Below are 7315 nucleotides of genomic sequence, written 5' to 3'. Positions count from 1 at the left end.
TGTGCGCCATCCAGGGACTCCAGAAAGAGCCTTATAGTTAACTTAATTTACAAACGGTGAACCTGAGTCCCCAAAGATCTCCACAAGGTCATATAAGACCATACTCAGTTCCGTCTCCGACTCCTGGGCCTAGCTTTCTGCGCTGCTGCCTTCTCTCCCTGCAGAAAGTGGCGTGGAGAAGGAAGAGGAGTGTCACTTTCATTGTGACTTCAGCTGACTCCCTGCTTCCATACTCTATTGTTATTTTATGAAGGAAGGTGGAATGAGTAAGCAAAGAGTTATCTCAACATTTCAGGAGCTCATAAGAAGTTTAGGGTCAAGTTTAGCTGCAAAAATGGATTAACATTTGGTCACTTTCTTATGCAAACGTTTCTTGTTTGTGCAGCCCTAGCCTGCTGATGGCAGCAGAAATGATGGGTTTTGCTTTGTGGTGGTGTTATTCCAGCCCAGCAAAAGGTCTTATGCCTCAAAAGTGTATGAACTAGATCTGCGCTTGGCATTTTTCACTGTCAGCAAAACAACAAATTGTGCTTGGAAGTTGTCACTAGTAAGAGAAAAAGCACAATGGGTTTCATTTTTCCATCAACATTTCCTTGGAAATGAAAGACGAGTTTTCACAGGCAGAACCCCTCAGTTTGTTTTGTGTAGCCATGAGGCTGCTTAGTGTGAAGTCACACAAAGCATATGACTCGGCACTTAGTGAATATTTGGCCATTTCATTCTGAGTCCCTTGCTTTTCAATCATCTTTCTGCCACCCTACCCTACTCCATTCCACAATGAACAGAGTGAAGGACTGAAGAAGGAGGGCTGGCAGGCAGGATGAGGGATGCATTTCCAGAGAGCGGGGCAGAAAGACTAAGGCGAAGACAGAGGAGTCCACGTGCACCTGAGCTCAGGGCCCTCAGATGGGAGGCAATGAGTGACAGCAGCCATCCCAGATGCTTAATAGAGATGTGGTTGATGGGATAATGGGGACTCCAACTTACGCACTTTATACCAGAGGGCAGGAAGGGCTGAAACCACTGCAGATAAGTGCACGCCTGTGTGTGGGACAAAAGTAAATGAAGCCGAGTTGATGGAAATATTCATATCATTTTGAATTTTCACCTACAAAAAAAAGAATGTTGTAGTTGAGTTGATTCTGACTCGTGGCGACCCCGTGTGTCACAGTGTAGAACTGCTCCATAGCATTTCCTTGGCTATAATCTTTTTGCGAACAGGTTGTCAGGCATTTCTTCCACAGCACCACTGTGTAGTTTTGAATTATCAATGTTTAGGTGAGAAGATGAGCACAAAACATTTGTGCCACCTGCAGTACAAGGTGCTTTATTCATTAGGATGTTTTCACATATTTAAATGTCATTCAGTACATAAGAAACTGGCTTTATTAAAGAAGAGACTTTAAAATATTTCATTTAACATGTTGTGTGAAGTGTCCAGTATTATTCAATGAGATGGACAAGTAGTTATAATCACTAAGTAGATATACTGTATTGGAGCAAACAAAGACCTTATTAAAAATACACACATCTGAGCAATTTTTTAAAAAATATTGTAGTAAAATAAATATAACATTTGCCGTTTCAACCATTTTCAGGTGTACAGTTCAGTGACATTATTCATATTCACCATGCTCTATAAACATCACCACCACCCATTTCCAAATGCTTTTCTTCTGAGCAATTTCAATATAAAAGGAAAATATCTTTCAATTTGGTTTAACTCAGGTTTCATAATATCCGGGTCATCAGGACTTGTTTGGAATAAGAATAACAATGGAGACACAATCAAGAAAAAATGAAACAAATAACTGATAGCTTAAGGAACTTGGAAGTGCATGGATTAGTAGCACTGATGTCATCTGGGAACTTACTAGATAGAATCTTTAGCCCCACCTCAGACTTACTAAATCAGAATGTTTATTTGATCAAGTGATGGATATACCCATTAAAGTATGAGAAGCTCTTGTTTAAATGGTCAGATGAATCAAAGAAATGATGAAATGGTGCTATGGTTTTTTAAATGAAATAATTTTATCATTACTCAATTCTAACTGGATAGTGTCCATGCAGTCAGAGAGCTTTGTAGAGTTCCATACTAGATACAGTATAAAGGACATGCAATCCTGCTGGATGGTGGAGGTAGATCTGACTTGGGGAGGAATTTTCTGGAAGGTAGTTCCTATTATCATAATAAAGAATTTAAAAAAAAATGGATCATAGACAGGTGGCCAGTAGTACTAAGCAAATCACAGACTGAAAATGGAAAATTCAAGCCTGCAGTAAGTGCTATTGGTAAAGAGTTAAGAATGCAGCAGGATCACAGAATCGACCAATGGGTGAGATTTAGGGTGGGTGAAGTCAGGCTAATTCACAATCCATATCTCTGAGACCCAGACACATGGAGAGGTGCTCACCACAAAAGGAACGACTCTACACGTGGCCAAATAGAGCCCAAATCGTCCAATAATTGCCAAATTCCTGGTTATGAAAGCCATGCTGCGTGTTCATGGGCTAAGAATAGCAATTTTTGTGATTCAGTCCAACAAATAATATCATCTAGTTTTGAATCTTAATGATCCTACAGATTCAAAGTTGAGTTTAAAGTCCATGATACAAAGTTTGTGTTAGAAAATTAGTATAGAGATCAAAGTATCTATCCCAGAACCTGAGTTTTGAGCTAGAGCTCATTACATTAGAATTGCATACAATAAAGCCTGCATAAGTCTCAGGGTTTATTCCAAGAAACCAAGAATGGAGGATGACTGAAAGCAGAAGATTTAAGAGCTCTTCTTGGAATGGGGCAGTAGGGGTTGATGAAGTTGAGAGTGAACTGGGAGAATGGAGTTATAAGACTTTACAGACCAGCAGGATCAATACTCATAGATACTTGCCACCCCCCCCCGCCTTTTTTCTAAGATTAATCTGAGGAAAGCCTCAGGAAGTGCTTTGCATTAAAAATGAGCCAGAACAGACTAGAAAGGGCAGATGGGAAACTTTGTGTGCATAAAGAGACAAGGAGGGAGAGACAGAGAGATAGAGGGAAGGAAAGAGAATGAGAGGGAGGGAGGAAGAAAGAGAGAGACAGAAATACAGAGAGACTTCTAGTTTCAAAGCTGAGTCCTTGATTGCATTGGAGAGCACTGTATCTTAGAAGTCTCTATGAGCCCACCATGAGACCTAAAGGGACTTGAGAACTGAACGCCTGCCAGGAGATCATTATGGTGTGTGGTGAGGAAGTCTGTTATGAGAGGCTAAGGGAGGAAGCAGACTTCAGAAGATGAGCTGTAGGAGACAGATTGTGTGGATGAGTCAATTGCCCCAAGCTTCACCCACAAGTAATTACCAGGTATTAAAACCAGTTGCTGTTAAGTTGATTCCAACTCATGGTGATTCCAAGCAACTCAGAACTGTGCTCCACTGAGTTTTCAGAGGCTAACACTTCAGAAGTAGATCTCCAGGCTTTTCTCCTGAGGTACCTCTGAGTGGACTCGAAATTCTGACCTTTTGGTTAGTAGCCAAGCATGTTAACTGTTTGCACCACTCAGGGACTCTTACCAGGTATTATCAATACTGAAAGATCAGTGCGTGTTCATGGGCATCAGTAGCAGTAAGGACCAGGGTAGCAGTGATCAAAAGTGGATGCTCCTCCCTCTAAGACATCTCTCATGCCCTGGCAATTTAGTTTATCCTCAGGAAGAAAATAAGTAGGGAAGAATGTAAAATTAGCTTGAGTTGACAAAAATTTCCACCATTTCCATTTATGGGACTCAAGATCAAAAATTAATGTCAGTCATACATAAATATATTTTTGTACCATTGATATTTATTACTGTAAATATTGGACTTGCTACAAATATATTTGGGGGGTATGTTAAGCATCAGATTTGTTAAATTTTGCAGCAGAATGGCCCTTGAACACCATATAGTCTTTTGATTTTCAAACTATGTTCCACTGGTGACTGGTGTTTCATGGGAGAATCATCACAAGCAGAGGGGGAGGCCAACTAGACGTTCCCCACCCCTCAAACTGGAAAACAATTTATCTTCTCAAATTATCACCTACTTTGTGTGATGATAAGAAGTCTGTGTCTCATGTCTGATAGCTCCTAAGTGTCAAAAGGTACTAGAACTTGTGTTTCTTCCCCCTTTAGCCAGTGCACTCTTCACTGTACTATACCATCTGCTAGAGACAGCACCCATTAGAAATGTGTAGGGCAGCACTGCTGATGAGAGATGTTCTCGAGAGAGTTACATCTTCATGCAGACAACTCCAAATGCTGCCATCTGTGTTTGTCACTGCTACACAGTCCTCTGGCTTACACTACTGCCACTCTGCCAAGGATGGCTACTGGGCTGTCCTCCTTAACTCATGATCGAAATTCTTGTTATGGCCCAATGATAATCCAAGAAAAGCACCTAGTGGCATTGAAAAACGTGCTTCCAAAGAGTTTAAAATTCTTGCATCAACTATCATTCAAAATTCTAGCATCAACTATGATGCATTATCTTTTACACCTTAAGACCTCTGGTCTCCATGGGGTCTGCAAAAGCAGTAGGTCTGTATTCCACGGTGATAGAATGACTTAGAGGTTAAAACACAAGTCATAAAAGAATAGAAGAGTTATGTGCACTCGAAAAAACTGGCAAGATGAAGTTGAAGTCATGGGAATTAATTTCACAGGAAGGTTGTTATTGCCCCCTTTAGCAGCTAAAATTCACATACAGGCACATCTTAAGTAATGTGTCGAGCTGTCTGGAAGATAATTTTAATCCTGTCAAGACAAACAAGAATATGTTCACAAATTCAAGAGCAATATATGTGCAATTTGCACAACATCAATTTCTTTGGTTGTTTTTGGATGGAGCCATCACCATCAATTAAGTTAGTGACTCTTTGATTCAAATTACTTTTTGACATGTATCAACTCAATGGTTCACACAAGCATTATTTTCTGCAGAGTTCCCTAGGCAGCCATATAGTAAATGTAAACAGGTGGGAAGGCAGAACAGCACTGCTGCAGAAGCAGCCTCCACTCTCCTGAAGCAGAGAGAATAATAACATGAAGAAATACGGAGACGTTATTAGATGGCCGGAATAAGGCTTCTGAAAGGAGGTATTTGCATATTTATTACATATTGCTACTCATTCAATATTTCTCCAGTTAAGGTTGCCTCTCAGCCCCTCATTGGGTTCTGTTATAATTGGATCTCAGAGGTTGAGCAAAGATAAGATTTTCTCTTGGACCACAAAAGGATGTTATGCCCAGGTACGGATCTGAACTTGGTAGGATTCATCAGGAGCCCTGGTGGCATAGTGGTTAAAAGCTCAGCTGCTAACCAAAAGATCAGCAGTACAAATCCACCAGCTGCTCCTTGGAAATCCTATGGGGCAGTTCCACTCTGTCCTATAGGGTCATTATGAGTTGGAATGGACTTAATGGCATCTAACAACAAAAACAATCATGGAGTAGGTGATATTATTGACCATGTTACTGAAACAAAGCAACAAGAAGACAACACGTTTCTAGAGGCACGGAAGTTAGGGAGTGTTTTTCTCAAAGGATAAACATATTTAATGACCAAAAATAAAGGCGCACAATGAGGAATTGGCCTTGAACATCATCTCTGTCATCACCATCAACACCAGCATCACTATTGAGACCAACATTATGCGTATTCAGGATAATACAAGATGAGGTTTCTGAAAAATGAAAAAAGAAGCTCTCAGATATCAGAAATTGGTCCTTGCTCTTCTGCATGTATGTTGATATTGAGGGCAGGGGCCCCTGTTTTGTTCATTCCACTGTCCTAAGAGCCTATACTATATCTGGCACATGGGAGATAAAAAAGTACATAATAAAACAAAACTCTGTTGGATAAGTATGTGAAAGAATCAAAGAATGAATTAACCTTGCATCTGGTGGCTGGCACAAAGAAAATCTGAATTTTAGTCATGGCTTTGCATCAACCTGGTGTGTGACCTTTGGAACCACTTTAGTTCTGTGGAGCTCTATTTTACTTCTCTATACAATGGGATGATAACACAATCCCTGATCCCCTCAGGGACCATTAAAAAAAAAATAACACAATAGAATCCATATATAATAGTTTGACAAACTGGGAACACTGAATAAAATAAATCTCTGCTTCTCTTTTATCATCACTTTTCACAGGCATTGGCTCTTAAATAAGAACATTTCTAAAGGGAAGAAGTAGCACAAATCCCTTAGCTGCCTACACCACAGTCCAATTTAATATTTCTTATGCACAAAATAAAATGTTTCATGTTAAGATATACAGTTCCAATACCTTCGTGTTTACTGGTTTATACAATTCAGAAGCATAAAATCCCAAGTTTCCCTGGGTTTTTGCCAAGCACAGAATACAGATGGAAAGCTGAACATTAAGCCTGTTACGCCAAACTTAAATTTGGCCGTAAATTGCTGGATAGTTTCAGTTCAAAGAAACATGGCAGAATTATCTTTAAAGCAAATTACAGCTGAAAACCTGAAACCAGGGCAGGAGAAAACTGACAGAGAAAAGAGAAATTGTTTTCAAAGGAAACAAGGACAACACAGACTCAGTTTTCTGCTCTGTCTGGATGCTCATTTATATTGTCTCATTTTTCCTCTTATACTACAACAAATTTATTCATTCACTCATTGAATAAACATTTACTGAATGCCTCCTAGGCCCAAGGCCTGTGGAGGTCATAATTAAAAAGGCATACTTGTTGCTCTGTATCAGTTAGGGCTCTTCAGTTGCAAACAAAGAGTTAAAAATAATAATAATAATTACATGAAACTCTAGCTAACTTACACCAAAAGAAAACTTACTGTTAGGGAAAACTCTAGAATTTGCTGAAAGGTTAAAGGGGTGGGGGGCTGAAGGTTTTAGAGAAGATTTAAAAAAGTGCTTATAGCAGTTAAGAATCAGGAAGCTTGGTAGAAGAAACTGCTTCCAATATCACACAGTTCCTACTGATTAAATGAACAAATCCCAACCTGGCTTCCATCTTTGTGGCAAGGTTTTAAGATCCAAAACCAAACAAAACTAGTTGCTGTCAAGTGGATTTTGACTCACGGCCATCCAAAATTTTGCAGAGTAGAACCGTGTTCCATTGAGTTTTTGAGGCTGTGAACTTTCAGAAGCAGATCACCAGGCCTGTCTTCCTAGGAATCTCAGGGGAGGCTGAACTTCCTGCATTTCAGCTAGTAGTTGAGCACTTGACCATTTGCAACACCCAATAGTAAAGAATCAAGTACTGAAGGTGTTAATGGATGTGGTTGTGTCTTCTGGGGTTATTGGCTAT

Source organism: Trichechus manatus, unplaced genomic scaffold, assembly GCF_000243295.1.
Source record: "Trichechus manatus latirostris isolate Lorelei unplaced genomic scaffold, TriManLat1.0 scaffold00078, whole genome shotgun sequence".
In the NCBI taxonomy this organism is placed as follows: Eukaryota; Metazoa; Chordata; class Mammalia; order Sirenia; family Trichechidae; genus Trichechus; species Trichechus manatus.
This window is presented reverse-complemented; position numbering follows the sequence as displayed.